This window comes from Callithrix jacchus, chromosome 4 (assembly GCF_049354715.1).
Source record: "Callithrix jacchus isolate 240 chromosome 4, calJac240_pri, whole genome shotgun sequence".
Taxonomy (NCBI): domain Eukaryota; kingdom Metazoa; phylum Chordata; class Mammalia; order Primates; family Cebidae; genus Callithrix; species Callithrix jacchus.
The window spans coordinates 174,706,272-174,732,500 of record NC_133505.1 but is presented as its reverse complement, the minus strand read 5'-3'; the positions used below and the strand labels follow the sequence as shown (position 1 = coordinate 174,732,500).

At 56.3% G+C, this 26,229-nt stretch overlaps 1 protein-coding gene and 1 long non-coding RNA gene across 2 annotated transcripts in view; one reads left to right on the top strand and one right to left on the bottom strand.

The window, feature by feature from the left end:
• Positions 1-2,280: 2,280 nt before the first annotated feature.
• LOC118153049 (uncharacterized) lies at positions 2,281-7,348 on the bottom strand. The gene is made up of 4 exons (XR_013534976.1): positions 7,245-7,348; positions 6,934-7,149; positions 6,233-6,325; positions 2,281-5,325 (listed from the first exon to the last, which is right to left on the bottom strand). It is a non-coding gene; the product is annotated as an uncharacterized LOC118153049 (long non-coding RNA).
• Positions 7,349-11,781: 4,433 nt separating this feature from the next.
• FRMD1 (FERM domain containing 1) overlaps positions 11,782-26,229 on the top strand; it is a 40,782-nt gene continuing 26,334 nt past the window's right edge. Inside the window, exon 1 of the mRNA XM_078370872.1 lies at positions 11,782-11,867. The gene's annotated coding sequence lies outside the window, so the exon portion shown is untranslated. The remainder of the gene's footprint in view (positions 11,868-26,229) is intronic.

Below are 26,229 nucleotides of genomic sequence, written 5' to 3'. Positions count from 1 at the left end.
ACAGAGAGACAGAGCGGGGGAGACACAGACAGACAGAGATAGAGAGACAGAGCGGGGGAGGCACAGGCAGATAGAGACAAAGAGACAGAGCAGGGAGACACAGGCAGACAGAGACAGAGCAGGGAAGACACAGACAGATAGGGACAGAGAGACAGAGAATGACAGAGAGGGAGACAGAGAGAAAGATTGGGGAGACAGAGAGACAGAGTCAGAGGGAGACAAAGAAAGACAGACAATGGGAGACAGAGGGAGAAAAACAGAGAGGGAGAGAGACAAAAAGCAGAGAGATGGAGAGAGACAGAGACAGAGAGATGGAAAGAGACAGAGACAGACAGATGGAGAGAGACAGAGACAGATGGAGAAAGACAGAGACAGATGGAGAGAGACAGAGACAGAGAGAGACAGAGACAGAGGGGCAGAGGGAGACAGAGGTGAGCAGGGGTTGGGGAGAAGGCTGCAGGTGAAGGGGGCCGCCCTCCCCACAGGCATCGGGCTTTATCTCTCACTCTCTTTCCCTGACCTAGTCTCGGGGATCACGGGTTGCAAGCAGGGAGACAAACAGTACTCCCAGGCCGATTGTCCTGGCGTCCTCACCAGGTTAGACGTCTTGAAAAGATTCCCACCTCGTTCTCCGGAGCGCAGCGGTACCTGTCCTTCCCAGAGTGCAGTGCCTGCCAGCCCGCTTCCCTCCCTGGAGACGTGGGCTCTCTCACACCGAGGGCAGTTCTTCCCGTTTCGGAGATGGCATGAAAGTGACCGGATGGCACAGGGACACCTGCTGCCGGTGTATTCTGACCACCTCTCTGTTTCTCCATCTGGTGTTTGTACCGATGGTTCGAGGGCTTCACTTACGGGGGGTTTTTGTTGTTTTGTTCTGTTTCATCCTTATCAGATCTTCTCTGTATCTTCTACCAAACTCTCTTTTGTTCACGGTGACGGAAGATAAAGTGCAGAAGGCACCAGCAGAGGCTGACAATGACGAGCGAGTCTCTGCACTCCTCCACACCCCACTCATGGGTCTGCAGGCTTCAGTTCCTGCCACAGTGAACAGAAGTCATTCCGAGATCCAAGCAGATCCTGTGGTTTATGCAAAAACGTAAACGAATCTGAGAGATGGAGAATCTCCACTGGTGATTATCACTCTCCGAGGTTTCTGCTGATGAGGTTATGCACTGACTCCTCACGAGCTGGGGCAACCCTCTGTGGGTTACGTACAGGGAAAGGCTGGCAGAGCCCGCATCCCAGAGCTGTGGCACACACGTGGCAGGTGCCCTGGCTGGCTGTCGGGACCAGGCTCTGCCCAGTTTTCTCAGCCGAGTCTTGGCACTGAGAACCGCACACAGTTGTCGCACGGTTGCTGTAGCCGAAGTTTGGCAGAAGTCACATAGAAAGGTCTCAAAGTCGATATCCACGTTTCCCTTTGACAGCAATTCTCCACACGCACACAGAGAATTCAGACTGATGGCATCCGGCATCCATTTAAGCCCCAAAGAAAACTTTGCCCGAGCACCTCAACGGGGAGGAGGCTGATCTGGCCTCCGGACTTTTCTTTGCTATAAAAGTAACACAGAAAACAAAATTCCGTCTTCTGATCATGACTGCTAACGCTTTACTGTATTTCTTTCCTGTGGGTTGTATTATACTGTCATATCCTGTACTTTCATTAAATAAAAATTTCCCATGCGAAAAAATGTTGTAAAATACGATTTTTACAATCTACAAAAATACCCTGTCAACTCGATGCAAAGTAATACTTTCCAATTCCCCATTGCTGGTGTCAATATTTTCTCTACTTCTGTGATCACAGAAACAGCGACACAGGAAGCATCCTGTGGAAATACCGGTGAGACTAACGGCCTTTTATTGTGCTGTGGCTCATGTTTGACACCTGTTACCCTGTGACTACGATGGGATTGTTTTAGCGTAGAGCATGGAGTGAGAATCTAAGGTTTTCTGTGCTCAGTGGTCCTCCCAGCGCTGTCTGTCACACGATGCTCCCTCTTCTGACCCACGCCCGTGATCTTCCACACAGCGGATTCGCCCGTGATCTTCCGCACAGCGGATTTGTCCACCTTGGGACCTGCTCCTTCTGCCCGTCCCCACAGCGCTGTCTCCCCGTCTATCCTTCCGTCCTCTGCTGAGGCTGTGCCCTGTCCACCTCCTCCAGCATCTCCTTGGCTATTTTCATCTACGTGTTCTTCACTAAATTTTTTTAACTGGTTATTTTAATTAGAAATTCAGTATACTACAAATTATTTTTTAAAAGAATTGAACTCCTTACCATATTTAGGTTTTTATTGACATAAATGATCATATCACCTGCAATCAGTTACACTTTTGTGTCTTCATGCAGCTCCACGGGACTCCCGTGTCTGTGAACCGCCTTCCTCCTCCCTCCCCCAAGGCCCGGCCATTCCCACTCACCCTGAGAGCCCACATCCTCTCCTTCCGGAAGCTTCCCTGCTCCCTTCTGCCTGTTTTGATGGTTCCTTGGGGAACATCTGAGGGGGAGCAGCCGCCTCCACTGCCACGTCAGCCACATGGAGGGGACAGTCATGGGGTGAGGAGGCCCCAACCAGGCCCTAATACCAACCTTCTCTGTTAAAATGTATGTGGTCTGGGGTCCACCCAGAATACTGTGCCCTGCTCTAACTGAGTTATTGGATGTCTCACAAATGTAGCAAATTGTAATCTCACAAATTGGATATCTCTTAAAAGTAACATAAACAAAGGTGAACTCCTCATCCACCTGGCCCTCCTCATGTCCCTCACACCAGCAAACGGCAGCCTACTGCTCGCCCCGGTACTGAATTTAGAAAATGGACTCATCCTGGTGTCTCTCTGCTGCTCCCCCTGGATTGAGCCCCTCAGCGGGTCCAGCCTTTCCTGGGGCTGGACTGATGCCTGCTGGGGGCCCACAGGAAGGCGACTGGACTCCGGGGTCTGTGGCCATCTTCGAGAGCGTCTACACGGTTTCGTATTGATTAGACTGGTGAACCCGTTCACAGCCAGAGTCAGATACTCATTTCCTACAACAAACCTAAGTAGCTTCCACCAGTAACTTTCCATCCAACATCCTGCCACTTATCCTCCCAACACCACAACTTGTCAATCACACATTCAATATTCCATCTCATGCCAACCTTGTCTCATTCAAATGTATGTGGTCTGCAGTTGAGACATTGCCCCCTTTGTGGGGACACGGAGGGAAACTGAGCACTCGCTGTTGATTGAATTGAATGAATCTTCAATTTGACATAGGATTTGACAGGGAAAATGCTTCACCGCCTCCACGATCGCATTCTCTCTTCCCTTCTGCTGGTACTAACCACGCCTTCCCAAGTGTGGGGACATCTAAGTATGACACTTAGTCTTGCTGTATACAGTTTACAAAGTTATCAGATAGAAAACAACACAACATTGTAATTTTTAACCACAGTAATTAGAAGCTCTTAGTCACCGGGATATAATAACGTGTTATAAAATTGTCTGGCTTTCACTGACAACGTTCTTCAAATTCATGTTATTGCTCACGTGCTTCAATCCTGCATCTCGTAGCAGGTTGGATTTGAGTTGATGGCATGTTCCCTCTCTGAAAGTCCCTTCTGGGAGATGCTCAGCCATCCGAAACACAAGAGAATTAAGAAGTGGGCTGGAAAGAGCTCTCTGAATGAGTCTGTAAAGGGCCCAGAGTTCAGGTACAAAGGTCATTCATTTTACTCAGCTAGGAATGGCTGGTCATTTACACAGAGCCCATTTACCGTGACCTGCAGTTCCTTTCTTACAGCCTTTCTTGAGCTGGTTTGCCATGCCGTGGCAGACTGGAGGAAGGAAATTAAGGGGGCGAGAGAAGAAATATTGATCATGTCAAGAAGTGATGACTGATGGGCTGATAATGAAGGGGAAAGAAATAGGGATTTTTGTTCATGTGACAGCATCTGGAAGCCTCAGGGCGGGTGCATCCAGTGACAGGCACCTTATCCAGCCTGAAGGCATCACTGTGCAACATCGCACGTCTCACAACCTTAGCTTCATCAATCAAAAGCAACCGAAACACAGTCGTTACACTAGAGGCAGTCGGAAAGGCACAGTGCACATGCTACTGAGGCGCCCGTCTGTTGCAGACAGGCTTCTTAAAGCTTTGCAGTTGAGTGACTGTGTATCTGTTACCTGTTACTGAAATCTCCCAACTCTAGATCTCAGTGTAGAGATGAGTTCCATCTGGCTTGATTCCGAGCTCCCTGAAACCTCAGACACTGGCTCCTGCTCACTGCTATTCTCTGTTTGATAAGAAGACAATTCAGTGGGGTTTCCATCCTTCCCCATCACCCCGCCCTGGACATGTGGAAAGCTTGGCTTTGTCTCCCTATTGCGGTGCTTAAATTTCACTCTGAGCTCTTTCCATCTGAACAAGAGCACTTGCCAGTATTTGATGGCGTTGATAATGTCACTTTGCTGCTTAGCTGTGGAAGTGTCACCCTACATGGCTGGGGGTGCTCATAGAAAAGGTAATGTGGGGTGTCCCTCGTTAGGCCTGAGTGCCATCGGCTGGCAGCAGAGCCTTCTTACAGCGAATCTCTTGGCCCAGCTGGGTCAGAAGGCAGGTGCGTTCCTACAAAACATGGCCAGAAAGTCAATCTGGTCCGGGAGAAACCAGGGCTCTCCATCCATGCAGTGCTGCGAACACCTGCATTTAGCCTAGAAACAGGAAGCCTGGGGAATGGCCTTGCCTCTCTTTAACCCTAGTCCTGGTGAGAGCAGCCACAACCTCAAAATAAAGAATCACATCTCCTAAGGAATGTATCACATGAATTGAACAGTGTCTGCTCCCAAAAGAGCTGCTGATGTCCTAACCCCCAGGACCTCAGGACGTGCCCTTGCTTGGAAACAGGCTCGTTTCAGAGATGTAATTAGTTAAGACGAGGCCACCTGGAATAGAGTGGGCCCTTAATTCAATATGACGGTGTCCCCATTAGAGAGGAAGCAAGACAGACACACGGAGAGGACCGTCCCATGTTGGGAAGGCAGAGCTCGGGGCAGAGTGTCTGCAAGCCAGAGAGGACCGAGCATGGCCAGCAATGCCTGGATCCAGGAAGAGGCAGGAAGGCTCCTCCCCAGGGACGTGGGGGAGCACAGCCCTGCCCACACCTTGGCACTGGGCTCCAGCCTCCAGAGCTGTGGGACAGGAAAGCTCCATTGTTTTCAGCTGCTGGGTTTGTGGCCCTTTGTCACAGTAGCTCTTAAGAAATTGACACCGTGGGCACCTCGATGGAGCTCATGTCCGTGAGGAGAAAAGCCAAGCTCTCCACACAAGGCAGGCACCTCCTGGAATGATAAAGGATGGGCATTGTTTATTGTCGTTTTGGAATTAAACGTGTAACCCCATCTCTTTCCAGTTTAAGCCACACCCTACCTGCCCACTGGAGGCCAGCCGAGGTGCCCACCGTGAGCACCTCCCTCCAGGGGTCTCGGACTCGTGAGGAGCGCACAGTCTCCCGAATGTCATGGCTCTGGACAACTCGGACCATCACCCAGCCTGACCCACGTCTCACAGTGACCTGCCCCTCGGGGTCCCAGACCTTAACAGTTAGTAACAGAATAGGAGCAATGCTTTTTTTTCTAATTACTAATTTTTAAATCTCACCTCAAAAATTTAACTCTTTAGCAGACAGTTAAACAAATTAAAATTAACATTTAAACAAATCAAACTTAAGATGAAGATTTCAGATCTTAAACCAAGCAAGATTTTGCAAACTCAATTTTGATTAGTAAAGTAACCCTATCTCTTTTCCTCCTCCCCTCCTTCCCCGCCTCTCTCTCAGGAACCCAGGGGCAAATGCTAGACCTTTTCAGAGCTGGATCATTATGAAAATCATCTTCATGGAATGTTCCAGAGCCATGCCTCTGACTCTCAAGACAATATCTGCAAAGACTCAAAAGGTTGCTCTAGTTAATAAAAATAATTTTTACTTTACTAATCAAAATCAAGTTTACAAAATCCTGGTTCATTTAAGATTTGAAATCTTCATCTTAAGTTTGATTTGCTTAAATGTTAATTTAGATTTGTTTAAATGTCTGCTAAACGGTTAAATTTTGAGGTGAGATTAGCAAATGAGTAATTAGAAACAGAGACATTGCCACATTCTGTTACTAAATGTTTAACCCACACAGAATCTTTAATCTTCCAGATCCAGCGCCAGGAAGAAATGGTGCAAACACTGGTACATCTTACCTGGGAACAGAAATGCATGGCTGGATATTCTCCAGATGGTCGAAGCCTCTGTCAGGAAGGGAACTGGTCTATGCTGACGACATTTGGGACAAGCTGCAGGTGCATAATATGAATATAAGCAGGTGGATATCACAGGAAACTCCACATCCCGACTGTGTCCGCCCGACCCAACATGGGGCAGAGAGCTCTCGCAAACCCCTCCCAGCTTCCACATTTATTTTTAAGGAAGGTCAGCATGAAATATTCTCGGAGATTTTTATTAGGCAAATAATCGGATTTTGTCATACGGAAGGCTTATTGCGTCGGGGTGAGAAGATGCCTGACTTACAAGAATTCAGAACTGATGGTAAGTGGTTCTTGTTGGCCTTAATCTGCAAATGTCCCTGAGGGATGCTCAGATCAGAGTGGGCGCCTTGGGCATCCTGCCAGCCGCTATCCCAGTGCAGGGCGCCATGTGGGAGACACGTGGTCCAGCCTGGCCAGGCCTCGGGTGACTGCAGATTCCCTCTCCCCACGGGCCTTCCCCCTTCCCCAATTTGTTTGTTTGTTTTCAGACTGAGTCTTGCTCTGTCCCCCAGGCTGAACTGCAGTGGAACAATCTCGGCTCACTGCAACCTCCACCTCCAGGGTTCAGAAGATTCTCCTGCCTCAGCCTCCCGAGTAGCTGGGATTACAGGCTCCCACCACCACGCCAGACTAACTTTTGTATTTTTAGTAGAGCTGGGGTTTCACCATGTTGGCCAGGCTGGTCTCGAACTCCTGACCTCAAGTGATCCACCTGCCTCAGCCTCCCAAAGTTCTGGGACGACAGGCGTGAGCCACCGCACCAGGTCCCTTGTTCTTTAAATTCTGTTTAAACACAGCTCACCAGGTGGCGTCACGCTACGTGCCCATCACCCGGCCAAAACATCCTGCAACTGAAAAGGAAGAAAACTTGTTACCAGAGGAATGGCACAGAAATCACGATTCTGACCTTTGCGAATTGTTGAGGTAATAACTCACGATCTTTCACCTTGCTGGATTTTTAGTGCTATGTAGTGAGAAACTTGTGTGAAAATTCCAGCCTTCAGGAAGGACTTCAGGACCTGCTCCGTCTCACAGCAGACAAGCTCCTATAGCCTGCTGGCCAGGAAGGCGTGGGAGGAGCATGTTTCCTTCATGTGTTTCTCCTGCGGCACGTCCTTCAGCGGGGGGTTCAGGGAACTACGTTTGGAAAGACGTTAAGTTGTTTTGACATTGTCCTTCGAAAATGAAAAGGGGAGGTTTTCTCCCAGCACCTGCAGGGAGGGCCTGGCATGGTCCCACCCTCATTCTCTCCTCTGTCCTCCATTCCTCCCCATCCTTCCTTCACGCGTCCGCCCTCCTGCAGAGATCAGCCCTGGCTAAGGAATGGCAGCCTCTGTGGGTGGCTGTCCACACCTCCTTCCACCCTCTGCCTGGCTGGAACCTGCCCACGGCCCAGGGGCAACCATGAGGTAAGACCCTCAGACAGCCCCGTCACTGTCCATTAACTCTTCCTCAAGTCTTCAAAATACTCCCCGCTCTACTCCTCCCCAGCCCCACCCCGTTTTTTTTTTTGAGACAGGGTCTGGCTCTTGAGGAGAGCGAAGATCATCTGGTGACAGCACTCCCTACCCGAGAAATCCAGAAGCCATTAGGGATATTATCTAAAGCCGGCGTCTGGTTCCAGGCCTCTTTCCAAAAATTCATAAGTAGGATTTCTCTACGTCTCTGGAAGTCATGCATGTGGAAACTCACTTGCAACCCTTGCTGACATCAGGGCACCAGAACACCTACAGGTAGTCACTGGTTGTGACCTCCGTTGCTGATAGGGCCCAAATTTCCCTTCAGCTCCTGCTCTGAGGTCCATAAATGCCCCTAAGAAAAATCCACCATCGCTCGGTCCCCTCATGGAGATGCTCACACACTCCTCCTCTGCAACGTTCTTTCGTTCTCCTAAAATGTTCCTTTTTCAAACCCATGCCGCCATCTGTAAATTCTTCTTACTATCCTACGACCTGTGAACTGAACATTTTTCTGATGCTGGGGCTGTGACACCTTGCCTGGCAGCTCCGTCGCCCAACCTGGAGTGCAGTGGCACCTCAGCCTCCTGAGAAGCTGGGACTACGGGAGCTCAGCTCCTCTGAATACCAAGGAGTGTGGTTGCTGGGTCCTGTGGTCACAGGACATTGTCTCGTGAGATGCTTTCAAACTGTCTTCCAAAGTGGCTGTGCCATTACTCATTCCAATGAGTGAGTGTTCCCGGAGCTGCCCTTTAAAAAGCAAGACACCAAAAAAAGGGAAATCGCTTAAAAACTGTTCCATGTAAGAGAAAATCACATGGTGAGGTGTGGCAGCAGGCCAGTGTCAGGAGCATGGGTTTCAGGTGGGTGTGGTCCAAAGACAAAGCTTATCTTCAGAGAAGGGCGACAGAGAGCCTTTAAAAGCCACAAAATACGACACACCTGCAGCCAAATTTGACCGCAGAAGCGCTTGCCAGCGCGGAATTGGCGCAGCTGTTTGGGGGCGAGTTACTCAGGACGCCGCTAAAGACCAGGTGATGGAAAGCAGCCCCGAAGCTCTGCCCTCTGTCTGCAGCCAGAAATCAAAAGCGGGGAAACCCAGCAGCCATTCTCCTTGTTTCCTAGAACTACAGCGTTCGCTCTTCAGCAAGGCTGTTTTCATTCTTTCTGTTAATGCTCATTATACAAATAACTATTCATTTTTAAAAACCAAAAAAAAAAAAAACCTGGAGAGCTTACTCCTTTTGGTATATTTTATTTCCCTCCAGACGTTTTTCTCTGCAAATAGTGAAACATCATTTTTATGAATTGTCTTCCTTGTCTTCTCCATTAAAATCTGAAGTGACGGCCTCGTTCTCCTCCTCTTCCTCTTCCTCTTCCCAGACATAAATATTTCTATCTTTTCTTAGGGAGAAAGAAGCATTAAACTCCCAATCCAAATGGTCAAGCGCCATTTGCTGTTTTATTAAACAAATGTCACACCAGGGAACCGTGTCCCCGGATGGCTGGCGTCATGGCTGCACCCACAGCTGTTATTCTGGCACCTTCTGGACAGACGAGGCTTGGCGAGTTGCGTGTCTGGTGAGTTGGAGCCGGCAGAGCCAGAGCTGCGGAGTCGTGGTGACGCTGCGAGGCTCCCAGGTGGAATCCCAGTTCGCGCTCTCCATGGAGTAGCTGTGGCTGTGCGTGATAACTGTGTATGTTGACACACTTACGTACTGGACATCAACAACACCTGGCACTCACCACCCTTTTCACAAAGTAACCTCATAATTCTTGCATGCTGGCCATTTTGTGACAATGCGGAGAATGAAGAGATCTACAGGTGGGCACGGTGGCTCACACCTGTAATCCCAGCACTTCGGGAGGCTGAGCTGGGCGGATTATCTGAGGTCAGGAGTTCAAGGTCAATCTGACCAACATGGCGAAACCCTGTCTCTACTGAAAATACAAAAATTAGCCTGGCATGGGGGTGTGCGCCTGTAATCCCAGCTACTCAGGAAGCTGAGGCAGGAGAATCGCTTGAACCCAGGAGGCGGAGGTTGCAGTGAGCCAAGGTCGCACCGCTGCACTCCAGCCTGGGAGACAGAGCAAGACTCCATCTCAAAAAAAAAAAAAAAAAAAAAAATCTACAAGGAAAGGAGGTAATACTGAGCTGAGACGCAAAAGTGAGATCACAGCCAGCTCCAAACAGCGGGCAGCCATCATCTGGGGCTACGTGGGGGACTGAGTCTGCTCAGCCCACCTCCACGGAGCACAGGATCGAGAGGACGATGGAGTGAGGGCCCCATGGAGATCACGGTGGACTGAGAGTAGGTTCACTGCCTGACTGGGTGAAAGGTGGGATGAAAAGGCTGCTTCCATACCACAAGGGCAGGCGAACACAGAAGCCGTCCCCCCTCTTCTACCAAACAGAAAAACAAACACAAAAAGCGAAAATCGGCCAGGCAGATACACAACACCCGGGCACCAAGACATCAAGCCCGTCTTAAGGTTTCTGGCTCCTGCTGGTCTGTGACCTCTCGACGCAGCATGGGAGCTCTTTGCCACCCCAGCTGTCCTCACTGCGCACGTGCGTCGATGGCATGAACCACCTTCATGTAAATGGTGCATTGCTGTGTTCTTGCTGGAGCTCAGAAAGAAAAGGAGGAGAAGGGAGTGGAATCCGCCTAGGAGCTACTTCATGTAAGGCAGGATGCCAGCTGTGCTGATTGTGACGGACTGGAGCTGCCAGGCCCCTACCTGAGCTGCTGCCCTTGAGCTGGGCCCCGATACATGAGCTTATTCACCGCTAAAAACTCTCCAGTGCCAGCAGCTCTGGGAGGTGTTTGGGTTTTGATAGTAAACAGCAGATAAAAAATATCTGCCCTGCTGGTGCTTAGATTCCAACCGGGCAGGCTGTCAAAATGAACAGTGTCAGATGCTGGAAGGTCAGCACTCTGAAGGAAAATGCGCTGGGGATGTTTGAGGCCTGGGGCGGTGGGAGGAAGGGGAAGGAGGAATCCGAACCAGGACCAGGGAGAAGCACCCTGGGCCGGATGCTGGGTGGCTTAGAACCTGGTACCCCAGAGCCTCAGAAGGTAGCCAAGGCTAGGGTCAGGGCGCTGAGCCTCAGGGGTCAGGAATGACGCCCTCTCTCCCTCTCCCTCCCCTATCTCAACCCACAGCATGCTTGGGGCCTCTGCACTTGCTGGCCCTCAAGTTAGGACCCACGTCTTTCCCCAGATATCCAAGAGGCCTCCTCCGTGGCCCCTAAAGGTGTCTGCCCAAATGTCACCCTCACAGGGGGTAAATCTCCCTGGGCAGTGAAGCTTCCACTTGCCTCCTGGGCCGTGGGCTGGTTTTTGCACAGGTGATAACGCCACCTGCTTCCTAGCGCTCCACTGCGGGGAGTCTTCCCACCCCCAGGGCTGGACCTGGCCCATCAGCCCGGCAAACCCCGGACGCGCCCTCCCCGCCACCCAGGCCAGGTCCCCTCCGCGCTCTGTGCTGCCCGCCCAGGGTCCGCGGCGATGGGTTCCGGTGCACGCCTGGGTCTGGTCCGAGACGCGGGCCGTCGTTCCGAGGGACTGTCCAGGCCGTGAGGTCGGGGAGGAATCCGGCGCCGGGTCGCCAGCAGCCTGCAGGGCACGGAACCCATCCGCGCAGGGGGCGTCCCGTCCCGGGGTGGGTGGCGCGCGCTCACCTCTCCAAGGCTGGAAGCTGCAGCCCCGGCCCGGCCATCAGGGCACGTGCGACTCGGGGATGGAGCGACCCTCGAAGGGGGCGACCCCCGAGATCCGCAACTCTGGGACCCTGCGACCCCCAGGACGGTAAGACCCCGGCGGATCTGCGCTGCCTGGGAGGTTGGCGGGGAAGGGAGGGTGCGGGGAGGGGTGGGAGGGGTGGGGTGGGGAGGGTGTGGGGAGGGATGGGAGGGGTGGGGTGAGGCGAGAGAAGGGGGGGGAAGGGTGCGGTTGGGGGCGGCACCGGCCAATCCGGAGCACGGACCGCGTCAACCCCTTCCATCACCGCTGCCCCCCACGTGGTTCCACCCGGAGGGCGACACAGTGGTGGCGCCTCTACCCTGCCCGCCTGGAGCCCGACTAGGAGCCGGACCTGGACCCCCGCAGGTGAGCGCCTGGGTCTCCTCCAGCCGCCGCTCCCAGGCAAGGAGACCCCGGAGGCGGCCAGTGGCGCGGACGCGCTGTCCCTCTTCGCTGTCGAGTTTCAGGGGTTACGCCCCAGGTCCCCGGAGCACAGGGCCCAGGCGGCTTCCGCTGTCGTCCCCTAGGAGGTCCAGGACTGAGGCCGGGCGTGGGAGGACCCGCCGGCCCTTCTCCCCCTCCCCCGCCAAGTGCACCCTGCCTGCCTTCTGGAAGGAGCCCTGTCGCCCTGTCCCCATCTCCCCCCACCTCCCCCACCTCCCCGCACCTCTCCCCACGTCCCCCCACCTCTCCCACCTCCCCGCACCTCTCCCACCTCCCCCCACCTCTCCCACCTCCCCGCACCTCTCCCCACCTCCCCCCACCTCTCCCCACCTCCCCGCACCTCTCCCGCCTCCCCCCACCTCCCCCGCCTCCCCCCACCTCCCCCCACCTCCCCGCACCTCTCTCCACCTGCTTTCCAGTCAAACGCCCTCTCCCTTCCTTGTCCCCTCCCCCAGCCTCCTGTCCGCCCTGCCCGAGGCTCTGCCTGGAAGCAGGTGCTGGCCCAGGGAAGCAGCAGCTCCGCCTGCCTTTACCCCTCCCCCACCCCACCCTGGTGCCGGCTGGAATTTGGTTTCTGGAGCGTGTTTCAAGACAGTTAATGCCTATCCCAGTGCAGCCGCGGTCACTCTGCCTGGGCTGCTCTCCAGACCAGAAGCTGAGGCCCACAGGCGGAGGGCCAGGCGGGGGCTGGGGAGGGAGCTCCTTCGGTCCACATGGCCTACAGGGTGCAGCCCCTGCCCTGGGCAGGCATTCCTGCCCCTCCTAGCCACGACAGAGCCTGTGGCTCGCCCAGAGACTGTCTCCTCCATCCCAGCCCCACCCAGGAGGGAGAGCAGGCAGAGGCTCAGTCAGTCGGGGGTGCCACTTGAAAGGCACCACTGAGGCTGGAAGGTCGGTTGTTTCTTTGAACAAATATTTATAGAGCCAGGGCGGGCAGTGAGCAGAAGCTCATCGTCTCCTCCTGGGTCTCCTGGTGCCCGCTGCCCTGTGGGCAGGCAGCCTGCGGCAGATTCCTGAGGGCATGAGTGGCATGGCACAGTGCCAGGTGCTCTGGGAGCCATGTGGAAGCATTTGCCTTTCAAGGTCAGACGTTGCCATTACAGTGGGGCCTGCTGATAACCCCCCTGTGCCAGACATCCAGACATACTGAGAGTGCAGAAGGCGTTCAATTCCCTGAGAAACCCACGGTCAAGTCAACAGCTCCTAAGTGGCACAGTTAGCCAGAGTCCATCTGTTTGTGGAGGGGTGGCTGCCTGCTGGGGTGTCCTGGTCTCAGGGCAGTGAGCACAGTGCACAGTGGCCAGTGGACTGGGGGCCGCCTAGGGGAGAGGCCTGGGCCCAGTCGGAGACCTCCAAGAAGGCTGTTGCCTCTCACGATGTGTTCAAGACCCCTGGGGCAGCCAGGTGGGAGGGAAGGCACAGTCAAGAGAGGGAGAGTCTGCTGCCTCTGCAGCCCAGCAGGAGAGCAGGGGGCAGCAGAGACCCAGGGTGTACCATGGAACTGACCAGGGAGGGCTTTGTTGCACAGGAGGGCGGCCTTGCCCCACTGGGCTTGTGTTCTGGAGGGGGCAGAGGCGCAGGCACCTCCCACATGCTCTTTACTGGGCACCCCCAGTTGAGCCTCAGGAGACCACCTGGCCCCGCCTGTCTGGTCAGCAGGGCTGAGGCTGCCTGGTGCAGGGCTGTGCACGCCACGAATGACCCAATTTGGCCCATTTTGGCACTCAGTGCATGGGCCAGCACTGGCTGCCAAAATGTCCCATCCCAAGCCAACAGCATGCGGGGTGTCATACAGGGAGGGTGGCCTGGCTGCCTCGTACTTCCTGCTATGGACGCACTGGAGAACAGCGTCCTGGACGCAGTGTGAACCGTGTTCTAATGGTGGTGATCAAACACGCAGGCACAGTGCCCCTGGAGCAGCGTGAACCATGTTCTAATGGCAGTGGACAAACACACAGAGCGGCCGGTGGAGTGTGGCCGGGTGCTCTGGGCTGTGCAGGCTGGGATCAGGCCGTGGCTCACAGAGGTGTCGGGATGCTGGGTGGTGTGCAAGAGCCTTGCAGGTTACAGCAGGAGTTAGGAAGAGGGACAGTAAAGCACCTCTCCCAGCTCGGCTCTGCAGGTGAGATACAAAATCTGTGGAAAGAGAGCCTTTTCCGGGGTCTTACACCTGTGTGGGAAGACCCCGCTCTCCAGGGAGCTTCCCCATCCCCCGCACAGGTGCCAAGGCCATTGTCACTGGCGGAACTCACAGGATGAATCTTCCGCTTGCTGCCTTGTGCCCCTGGGCCTGGAGTCAACTGTGTCTCAGAGTCGGGCCCAATTTTGTTTTGAGTCAGAGATGGGCTAGGGGCTGGTCTCCGCCCGGCAGCACGAACTCAAAAGCCGCACTCCTCAGTCCCTCCAGGAGCCGCCATGGCCAGAGCCGCCGGCCCACTGCTCTGATGTCACCTAGGAAGGGAAACGCATCCTAGCAGGAGGCTTCAGAGCATCTGGCAGGTGCCTCTGATGAGGCCTAGGAGCCCTGAAGGCCACACCCACTGCCCCTCCCCTTCCTAGGGGCCAGGCTCAGGGCGCCCATCCCAGTTCCTGGCGGGACTCCTGCGGGCTCTCACTGTTGCTGCCGGCAGGGTCAGTGAGGCCTCTCCTCTCCTAGGGGTTCCCTGGAAACATTTGGAGGAGCACCAGGCGACAATGACTGTGGCCCAAGTGGAATGGCACTGGAGGTGCCATCAAACATCAGGGTCCTTTCAGTGTAGCCTGGGTGGGAGCACCCCATGTGGCTTGGACATGCCCTAGGGTGATGTCAGCTCCCGTCTTTGGGGTGTCCAGCGATGACACGGTGACTCGATGACCCAGGCATCTGAATGTGGGCAGCACACTGGCCCAGCCCTGCTGTCAGGGTCAGCCTGTGGCCCTTGTCTGTCTGCCCAGTGGCTGCTGCACGCCCGAGGTCTTGCCAGGTGACTGGCTTGTTCATCTGATCAACCGTTCCTGCTAAAAAGGTGCAGGCGGCCCAGGTTTCCTGAGTGCCAGGTGGCAGTGAGGATCTGGCCTTTCCCCACCTGGAGGCAGTCGGGGTCCTCCCCTTCCACCTGTCCTTGTCTCAGGCTAGAATTACCTCCGTTGCTGGCTCCAGGCTGCTGGCTTACCCTTCATCCAAGCGCATGTGTCGAAGTTACTGTCTCAGAGCTCTTCCATGTGGGCTCTTCTGGAAAGAGGATACTGGCTTCTCAGCGCTGGCGCCTGAGATGGGAGCGCTCGGGGCTGGGCCATCCTCACCGTGTTTTGTGTGATGCCAGATGCTCAGTTCTCGGTAAACTTCAAGGGTTGGAGAAACCACATCTGTGCCCTGGGAAACGGGACAGGCCTGTGGATTCAGATAAGGGGAAGGTACTGGCCCCCGCTGGCCCCCATCGACCCCACGCCCAAACAGCCATGTGGTCCTTAAATGTAGCAAAATTGAACAGATGGTGGTGTGGGGAGTTTTAAGACTGAACCCGACGGCGCTGATGGAGGTTCACAAATTTTACACTGTTTTGGTACCTTGCCATGAATAACACAGTTTGGGTCAATAGTTTCCTTCAAGACTCTAGAAACATCTAGGGCACCTTCCTGGCTGCTCTTCTGGGTTTGCAGAGGGAGGCCAGGCACGCTCCATCCATGTTACTGAGCGTTTGTGTCTGAGCCCTGGGCCCTGGGCCGTCCCCAGCCCAGGGGATGCCAGGGGATGGACAGGTGCCAGTCCCGGGAGATTCCGGAAGGAAGCAGTTCAGGGCTGTGACAGAGGCCGGTCTGGGCTCTGACTGGGCACACAGACAGGACAGTCTGAGGACCCCGATCCGGAGCCGGGGCCTGGCAGGGGCCGGGTAGCTGCATGCACCCTGTGGTAGGTGTAGAGGCCAAGGTGACTTGCTTCGTCCACATCAACAGGAAAGCCAGGTCAGGCTGGCACCACACTGACCTCTGTGAGCAGCTAACAGGTCAGCTCTGTGCTCCCGCTGCCCGGGATGGAGGGAGCGCTGTGACCAGTTGTGCCCATCTGGGGGAAGGTGCCTCTTTGAGCATCGGGACCTGGCACAGAATCTGGGAGAGACAAGTGCTGTCCCCAGCGTCCTGCCAGGTGGACCCCGCACTCTGTCCCCAGTGTCCTGCTGGGAGGGCTCCACGCTCTGTCCCCACGTCCTCCACCCAGGAGGCTTTGTCCCTTCTCTCTAAAGGCTCAGGGCTAACTCCACTCTCTGTTGAGGGTCCAGGTGCCTCTGACCCCTTCATCCCTGTGCAGGCACCAGGGCATCCTTGGGCACAGAGCTTGCTCTGGCCTCTGGGGACACAGAACCTGACCTGGGGCTCCGGTCCCTGGTGAGTGACAGAAGGGGCTGCAGCGATGGCGGGCCAGTAGGAGCACCTGGCTGGGTACTCTGCTTCTCGTTTCTGTCATTGTTTCTTGGGCAATTTTTGTTTTGTTTTTTTGAGACAGAGTTTTGCTCTGTCACCCAGGCTGGAGTGCAATGGTGCAGTCTGGACTCACTGCAACCTCCACCTCCCAGGTTCAAGTGATTCTCCTGCCTCAGCCTCCCGAGTAGCTGGGATTACAGGCATCCATCTTGGGCAATGTATTTCTTTTTCTTGGGCCTCAGTTTCCTCAACTGTGAAATGGGGGTGATGTAAACCCTTTGCTTGATGTGACCAGGTGTGTAGATACAGAAAAGGTGTGGGCACTTTCCCTGAGCTCCCTGGCGGCCCTGCCTTGGCTGAGTCGGGGACAATGGAACTGCTCTGAACGGCTGGCACCAAGAGTGAGCCCTGGTGTCACCACAGGTTCTGGGTGATGGAGGTGGGTCAACACAGGTTGTTGACGGTAACCCACACAGCACACTGGAAGAAGCTGCTGTGTGTCGGGGGGGCTGCGTGAGGATGGGGGCAGGGAGCACAGGGTTTCTCTGCACCTTCCTCTCAATCTTGCTGTAAACCTAATCTGCTCTTAAAAATAAAATCTACGTTGAAAAACACACAGCCTGCCTGGGATGAGGAGCAGGTGGGCAGAACAGAGTGGGCCAGCCTCGCAGAGCAGGGAGGGTCTCCTGAGCTGGACAACCCAGAGAGAGGGATGGCTGCCATGTCATCTGCCGGGGAGCGTCTGGAGAAGGACAGGGATGGCTGCCATGTCATCTGCCGGGGAGCGTCTGGGGAAGGACGGGGATGGCTGCCATGTCATCTGCCGGTGAGCATCTGGGGAAGGACGGGGATGGCTGCCATGTCATCTGCCGGGGAGCATCTGAGGAAGGACAGGGATGGCTGCCATGTCATCTGCCGGGGAGCATCTGAGGAAGGACGGGGCTGGCTGCCATGTCATCTGCCAGGTAGCATCTGGGGAAGGACAGGGATGGCTGCCATGTCATCTGCCGGGGAGCATCTGAGGAAGGACGGGGCTGGCTGCCATGTCATCTGCCAGGTAGCATCTGGGGAAGGACAGGGATGGCTGCCATGTCATCTGCCGGGGAGCATCTGAGGAAGGACGGGGCTGGCTGCCATGTCATCTGCCAGGTAGCATCTGGGGAAGGACAGGGATGGCTGCTATGTCATCTGCCAGGGAGCATCTGGAGAAGGACGGGAATGGCTGCCATGTCGTCTGCCGGGGAGCATCTGGGGAAGGACAGGGATGGCTGCTATGTCATCTGCCGGGGAGTGTCTAGGGAAGGACAAGGATGGCTGCCATGTCATCTGCGGGGGAGCGTCTGGAGAAGGACAGGGATGGCTGCCATGTCATCTACTGGGGAGCATCTGGGGAAGGACAGGGATGGCTGCCATGTCATCTGCCGGGGAGCATCTGAGGAAGGACGGGGCTGGCTGCCATGTCATCTGCCAGGTAGCGTCTGGGGAAGGACAGGGATGGCTGCCATGTCATCTGCCGGGGAGCATCTGAGGAAGGACGGGGCTGGCTGCCATGTCATCTGCCAGGTAGCGTCTGGGGAAGGACGGGGATGGCTGCCATGTCATCTGCCGGGGAGCGTCTAGGGAAGGCCGGGGCAGCCGAGGGCGCGGGTCCCTTACACGCATCACACACTGAACACCAGGCCCTGAGGTTGCTGTTTAGAATCATCACACCGCACCAGCCACAGCACCAAGAAATGAAAAACCTGGATCTCATTTCACCTCCAACAAAGGAAGTGGGTCCCCGCTGGAGCCCACCTGTGCCAGAACCCACCTTGCTTCCTACAGAAGAGGCAGAAAGTGTGGATCCCTTCTGTGGAGCAGCTGCCCCCTGGCCGCTCAGAGGGTCTAACCGGAAAGGTCGAGTTTACCCTGCTCTGTTCATGTGCTCAGTGGACAGTCTCCCAATAGTTCCAGAGGCTTCCTGGCCACTAATTTCCACCGTCTGCCTACACAAAGATCTGAGAACCTCATGAGCGGTTCCGTAGAAAGACCGAGCTTGCCTTGTTTAAATTCCCAGGATGCTGCAGGCGTCAGGCACGTGGAGCCCCGGGCTTGGTCCAGGAAACCTGAGTGTCCTGTGGAACTTCAGTGAATGGCCACACCGCAAGCTGCTAGTCAGGTCTGTGGCGACATTTCCACAGGGCTGGCAGGGCTGAGTGCGAGGTGGGGCCAGTCGGCTCACAGCCAGTGGTCGTGCTTCTACCAGGCTGGGGCCAGGGCTGCGGCGTGTTTGACGAACAATGACCATGACCTTGGACTCTGAGGGCTCTGGACTCCAGGACCTGTTTTCAGTGACCTAACTGCCATGGTTTGGCTGCATCCCACCCAAACCTCACCTTGAACTGTAATAATCCCACGTCATGGCAGGGACCCCATGGAGGTCACTGAGTCATGGGGTGGGTCTTTCCCATGCTGTTCTCATGGGAGTGAGTCTCACAGGAGCTGGTGGTTTTAATAAGGGGCAGTTCCCTGCACATGACCTCTTGCCTGCCGCCATGTAAGACATGCCTCTGTTCTTCCTTCCTCTTCTGCCATGATTGAGAGGCCTCCCTAGCCACCTGGAACTGTGAGTCTGTTATAAATCACCCATTCCCGGGTGTGTCTTTATGAGCAGGGTAAGAACTGACGGATGCACCAAAATCATGTCCACACCTGGGGTCAAGGCCACGTCTGACCTCTTGTGCTTGGCCAGGCTGCTCACAGGGTAGCTGGCCCGGAGGTCGCCCTAGCAGTGACTGGACTGGGACAGTGTCTTATTCCTCTTTCGATGCTGTAGCAAAACCCAGTAGACCAGGCAGCTTAAGCAACACGCACTCAGTCCTCGCAATCGGGAGGCTTGAAGCCCGAGCTCAACGCACAGGGGAATTTGGTGTCTGGTGAGGGCCGCGTCCTCGTACACAGCCCCTTCCCGCATGTCCTCACATCATGAAGGGGCTGAGGGTCTCTCTGGGTCTCTCTTATGAGGACACTAATCCCATTCCGGGGGCTCCACCCTCATGACCACACCACCCCCCAAAGGGTCCACCTCCTAATGCCGTCCCCTTGGGGTGAGGATTTCCACATGGTGAATCTGGGGGCCACAGGCCTTCAGTGCAAAGCAGCCAGGTGTACGTTTGTTCAGTGAGTCTTTATCGAGAACAGTTTGCAGAGTCCTGGAGATGCACGAGGACTGTGGGTGGAGGAGCGTCTGTGACACTGAGCAGGTCACACGATAGACAAGAGGGAGACCAGCCTGATCCCCTCAAGCCTCAGAGCAGACGGGGCACGGTGGCATCCAGGTGCTTCCTCGGCGAGGCCCTGGCTGGGTGGTGGGTGGTGCTCTGTCCGCAGAGATGACATTTGAGCTGACGGATGGGCCTGCAGCCGCCCAGCAGAGGGCCAGGAGGGGCACCGCTGTGGAGGCTGCCCAGCCGGCAGCAGAAGGATCCCCCATATAGCAGAGGGAGTGAAGGCACACAGAGACCCAGGGAAGCCGGGGACCCACTGCAGGCAGCCAACCTGGGTTTGAACCTGTGCCTGGCGCCAGGGACCGCCCTCACCGCCCAGTGCAGCACCCCACCCCCGGGCCGAGGCTGGCTGTGGGCCTCTGTGTATGGCCTTAGTACGGGGCCAGCCCTGGGACTAAATTCTTTTACTTTCCAAAATGTCCCCTTCCCCGATGACACAGCTCCGGTTCTCCAGGAGTGAACCTGGAGGGGAGGACATGGGCTCCCGGCAGGGCACGGGTGGTCAGTGTCCTGAGAGCAGATGGGAGGTGGACAGGCTGGCCCGTGGTCACAGGGACACCTGGTGAGTAGCATAACGTTTGCCGTGACCCCAGTGGAAGGTTTGTGCAAGCCAGTGCTGTGTGCAGGGGACAGGAGGGAGAGGGTAGCCTGGGGTGCTGTCTACACGGCTCTCCCGCCCGCCTGGCTGCTGCGGAGCCTTGTAAGTTAGAGCGCTTGTAAGTTAGTGCTGAGTTAGCAGCCGAGATCCTGAAAGGGAGTGTTTATACTCGGGAAGGTCAGGGAAGATCAGACCACGGGGGAGGTGGCAGAGAGAATCCCAGGCATGTGCCCTCTGCGTGGGGAGCTGAGGCTGCAGTAACAGCGCACCTTCCTGCCTTCACAAGAATGAACAGCCAGTCACTCTGGGAGACAAGCAGTGAACTCCAGCTCCCAGGGCCCCTCTGCCTCCCAGCAGGGGCAGGTGACGGTGGGAGGGTGGTGGCTTCGGGCTTTGGGCTCACAGAGTCCCCACCCCAAGACTCCACTGCAGCATCCCAGAGGCCGCATGGTCCCTGACTCCCCCGCACCCCCCCACCCGCCCCAGCTTCTCTCAACGCCCACTTTCTTAACTCTAAGGTGGGAATGAAGATCTTCCTAACCCCCAGCTTGTTGTGGGGTGGGGGCCTACCGGGGAGAGAGGGAGAGAGCCCGTTTGGGGCAGGGTTCTGGGGCCCTGCTGGGAGCACACAGAGCCCCACCCACACTGCCACCCTCTGAGCTGCTGGCTCCTGCCACCCCTCCGAGTCCCAAGGCTCTCAATCTGGGGCCTGGGCTTGGAAGCTCCACCTGAGAGGTGGAAGTATGAAGGTCCAGGAGGGTCTTTGTACCCACAGAGGTGGTGAGGTCAGCATCCTTGGGGACCCTGTGAACAGAAGCAGAGGGGGATGGACCTAGAAAGGGGCCCTGCTTCAGCCCCTCTTTACAGGATGTGACCCAGGAGCCCAACCTCCCCGGGAGAGTAGCCTGACAGCCTGGGATGGGATGGCCACGCATCTCACACGAGCCACACGCCAGCCCACGCCTCTCACATGCAAGCCCACGCCTCTCACATGCCAACACACGCCTCTCACATGCCAACACACGCATCACACAGGCCAGCCCATGCCTCTCACATGCCAGCCCACACATCCCACACACCGGCCCACACCTTGCACATGCCAGCCTATGCATCAGGGTGGCCAGGTGTGGGGCTGGAAGGCAGGCAGCCTCCCACAGGGCCCTCCTGACAGGGAGGTGTGGGGTCTCTCTGTTTAATTCGTGTGAATTCTATGTCCCGCTCTTTGCACGTTTTAGCCAAACTTTGAATTTTGCAGTGACTCACCATCAGCGCCGGAATTCCGGAAGGTCTGCCCTGATTCTGTGGCTCTGTGGCGTCTGGACCTGCACAGGCTCTGGATGCTGTGGCTGGGCAATAGGGAGCCATGGGCAGCTTTGGGGCAGGGTTGCCTCGGAGGTAGTTGTGGCTCCCTGCAGTTCTCACGGTGGTCGTGCCCGGATCTCTGGGGCTTCCTGGTCCCTTCATTCTCACAGAGGTTGTGACTTCATGGAACCTGACCCTCCTCCTCTGCACATACCCCCAGAGCCCAGTGGCCCATCAGGGGAGCTGTGGCCTGGGGTGTGGCTGTGGGTGGCCATTCATAGAAATGGCAAGAGGGGCACATTCACAGGGGCTGGAGCACCCAGAGGCCCCGTAGCTAACCCAAGCCTTTGAGAGGACTCCCCGATGCCCCCAACACAATGTCTCCTTCCCTCCGGGTGGCCTGACTGCGGCCACGTGGAGGGAGGCTGGAGGGAGGCCTCCTGAGCCGGCTGCTGCTGCTTTCCGAAAGATGGGGGCTTGCACGGCCGCCTTGGCCTCGGAGTCAGTTCCTGCTCTTCCATGCCTTCTGTGCATGAGAAGGGCCCGGCTCCCCACAGGCCCTCCAGTCGGGGCCTTTCTAGTTCTCTAGGATCCGGTTACCCCTGCCTCCCTGTCTGCACTTGACGGCCGCAGGGCTCAGGGGCTCCCTTCCCGACCACCGGACTGCCCCAAATATTTCTTATTACCGGAGGCTGTGGCCTGGGGCTCAGTGGTGGTGGAGGGACCTGCCAGCCCCTTGTGGGAATGTGCTCACTTGCCACAGAGCAGGCACACAGGTGGGAGTGACACCAGTGTCCACGGGGCCTACAGTGGGCCCCACCTTCCCCAAGCGCCCCCTCTGCTGCTGGAGCCCCTCAGCCTTTTCTGCTTCAGGCCCTGCTCTGTCCCTGTGACAGGGAGGAATGAGAGGGAAGGTGGGACCTCTTGACCATGGGACTCCTGCTGTGTCCTGGTCTCAGAGTCGGCCTTGCTCTTGGGAGGATAACACAGAAGGGACAAGAGGGCTTTTCCCTGAGACATTCCACACTGCGGTAATTCCAAAGGGCAAGGGAGCTCAAGCCAGCAGGGCCACCACGCTCTCACGGAGGGAGCCCCGGCCCTGCTCACGGGCCTTTGCTTGGGAGCGGCACAGGGAGGGCCCCCAGGAAGAGACAGTGTGGGGACCAAGCCTGAGGCACCTCTCCCACAGGACTCGCAGCTATGGGGTTTTCCTCTCCGTCCAGGGTGTGCCCCACAATCCCTGCCGCCCAGCCCTCTTTTTTTGGGATTTGTCCTCTAACGGATGTCAGGAGGGGCATTTTGTAATTGTCGGCTCTCTGCGGCTTTTTAATTCAGCAGTTACTGTGTCTGACTGACAATGCACACACACGCTGTCCATCATAATCCGGTCCTGCCCTCGTGATGCCACAGGCTTCTGTCTAATCCCTAGAAGCCGGTGAGCTCCTGGGAGTGACTGCTTCCAATGGGAAGAGGAAGACACCTGAAATCAGGGTGTCCTCGCCCACCTGCCGTCTCTCACCTTCTCCCAGGAAGACATCCCGCAGCTGCACCTGGGGTGTCGTGGGGGTTGCTAGAAGCTGCAGTCCTTTCTTCCCTAGGTTTGCCCTGCAGGACTCGGGGTACCCTCTGTCCCCAGGCCCTCGGTGAGACTTCAGAAGAGGGGCCAGGTGTGGGAGACCCTCATTTAGGAAGCCTTAAATAAGATGAGACTTTGTAACAAGTAAGTTGGTTCACACTGAAAGCCGGAAAGGGAGAGATCTCCCATTTCACCAAAAAGAGCAGAAAAGAAGCCATCCATGAGCCTCCTCCGGCCGTCCTGCCTCTGCTGGCTTCCCCAGCCCGGGACAGGACGGACATCCCACCTTCCACACCCCAGATCGCTGCGTGTTTGCCAGGGAGGCTGTCCACCCCAAAGGCCGGAGCCCCAGTCCTGCCGACCCCATTCCCTGGGACAGGCAGCCCTGCCTCCTGAGTGGCGGAGGGACCTTTCGAGTCCTCTCAGTGCCTGGCCACGTGATGGGGAGTTCAGGGCTGCTCTTCACGCCCTCCTCCCGTGGAGTGTTCTAAGAGGCGGCCTTCTCAGTCTCCTTCCCGTTTGGGTTGATTGGTTACTTAACCTCTCTTTCAGGTGGATGGAAGAGTGTTCTGATTTCATGGCCCTTGGTTCTCAGCCGCTTCTTTCTCTGAATCACTTTCTGAAGCTCGGTCAGGGTGGTTCCCGCCAGCTCCGCTGCCTCCCCTGCAGGAATGGGGTGCCCTCCTTGCTGTTCAGATACATAAGGCAGGCAGGTCATGGCCTTTCCAGTGCCCATCCTGGCCGAGGCAGCAGAGACGCCAGGCCATGCGCCACTGACCTTTCTGAACAGCCAGAGGTCAGTTTGGAAGACCGAGAAGCTAGAGCCACAGAGACGGTGATGGGCTCGGGCCCCGCGCCTCACACCCTGTTTACTGGGCTGAGGGTGGTCATGGTCTCCACAAGGTCTGAGCAGGTGGAACAAATGCGGCCCGTCGGTGTCGGCAGAGCATCTCCAGCTGCCCTTTTCCTTCTTGCTGGCAAGCATCTCCTGGGCTCCACCCGTAAACTCGCCACCGTGAGGAGGCTCCCCAGAGCGTCTGCCCTGGGCCAAGCTTGGGTTCCTCGGCTCCCGTGGCTGCCTGGGACACTCACCAGCGACCCTACCTGGACCCTGCAGTGCCCAGGGAAGGGCCAGGGCAGGGAGCATCCTGCACCCCAACCCAGGCCCTGCACCCCCCTGTGCACCCCATCTAGGCCCGGCACCATCCGCTTGGGTGGAGCAGCAAAAGTCAGGTCGTGCATCTCCCAAATACCATCCTTAGTCATCCCAGAAGACGGGCTTACACGGGTCATTCATAAGAATGAGCATAAGAATTAGCTCTCTCTTCTAGGATGATTTCCGAGGAGGAGCTCAGTAGATTCAGGAAGAAGCTTTGTGGCAGGTCTCAGGAATCCTGGGGCTTGGGCCCTGAACAAGCCACTTAGCTGCTATGTGCCTCAGTTTCCCTACTTATAAAAGGAGCAAAATGTGCTGCCTCTGGCCGACATTCCTTTCCAGGGAAAATGTTTGTGGAAAGGAAGTGTGTTACTGAGTGAGATGCCCTCACGGTGCCGACAGGCAGCAGCGACCTCCCAGGGACCCAGCGGGCAGCCCTGGGCTCCTTCCGGCAGACACCCAGCTTCTCTTTGGATTTCAGCCAGGTGGGGTCGGGTGGCTGAAGGGAGAGAGCAGAGTGTAGGCTGGATGGTGGGGACGGGGGCTGAGCATGGAGTGAGACCCTGACCAGTCACTCACTGCCCAGCTTGGCCTGAGACTAGACTCCTCATCCACAGAGCGGGTGTGGCCGAGTGGGTAAAGGGCCACACCTGGTTCTGTGGCATGCAGGAAAGGACCAGTCTGTGTTCCTGATGGTGCAGGGGAGGACGGAGAGGAGGGGTGGGCAGCCCCAGCATTCCCGGACATGAAGGCTGCACGTGCCCACTCACACCTACGCATGTGCCCTCGTGTCTCAAATTCGCACCCACCCTGCTGGAGTGGGAGCACTTGCGGCCGTATCTTGAAGACTTTTTGTGTTACCATTTTATAACCCGTGGTATACTTTAATAGCTTTGTTGAGGTATAGTTTGCATACTGTAAAATATATTCCTCTTAAGTAAACCATTGAATAAACTTGGGAACATTTAGGAACCACGCAGCCATCGCTGCCATCCAGCTGTCCCAGGAGAGGACTCGCCCCTCTGCAGCCCCTGCCCCTGGCCCCTGCCGCTGGCTCTCTGCACGCCTCCGAGTGGAGAGAGGGCTCAGCTTCCCCCTCACAGCAGGAGTTTATAGCTCTGTGCCTGTGTCAGCTCTGCCTTCCTTTCCATCACTGAAGGCCTTTCCCACATTGTTTTCTGCAGCCTGTGCTTAGTGGACTTAGGTCTCCAAAGCTCGAGTTCCAGAATGTTCTCAGCAGGCCCATCTCATGATACAGGATGGAAACCAGCTGTCTAGAAGAAGGGAGAACTGGGCTGAGGATGACTCCAGGGCTCAGCTGTGAAGGGACCTGGGCGGCAGCCTCATCTTCCTCGTGGTCTCTGTCTGTCCACTGCCCTGGCCCTGACATTACCAACGTGGCAGGCCAGGCTCTTCTGTCACAAACAGGCCAGTTGAGAAGACAAGACATTCCAAGGTGGGGCCTGTGCTGGGGCCTGACCACGCCTCTGTTTCCTCAGAGGGCAAAGTTGTCTTCTTGATGAGCTGAGGACAGAGGTCCCCAAGGTGTCCCCTTGGTGCCCTGGTGGGAGGTACTCACGGTAACCACCCCTGCCCTGGCGCCTCAGCGAGCTCTCCCAAGAATGCAATGGGGGCTTCCCAAGCCCAGCTCTCCCTGGCCCTCAGGTGGGCGGTGGCCTTCACTGGAAGCTGAGCCCCAATCGTGTGGCCCTGAGACCCTGGGTGGGAAGGAAGGAGCTGGGGCCACGTCCTGCTTTGACGAGAAGGCATTGATTGTGTTTATCAATACGAAGGTGGAGGTTTCCATTCCTTTTCCTTTTCTTCTCACTCGCGATGTTTGGAGCTCATTGGCCCCAGGTCACCTGTAGCACCCCAGCGCCCTCACACGCCAGCACCTGCACATGCGTGGGCACCATCACTTGGTCATGAGTGCACCCAGCACAGCACCCACCTTGGAATGTCTTGCCCAAGGTGGCTGTCCTTAGTGT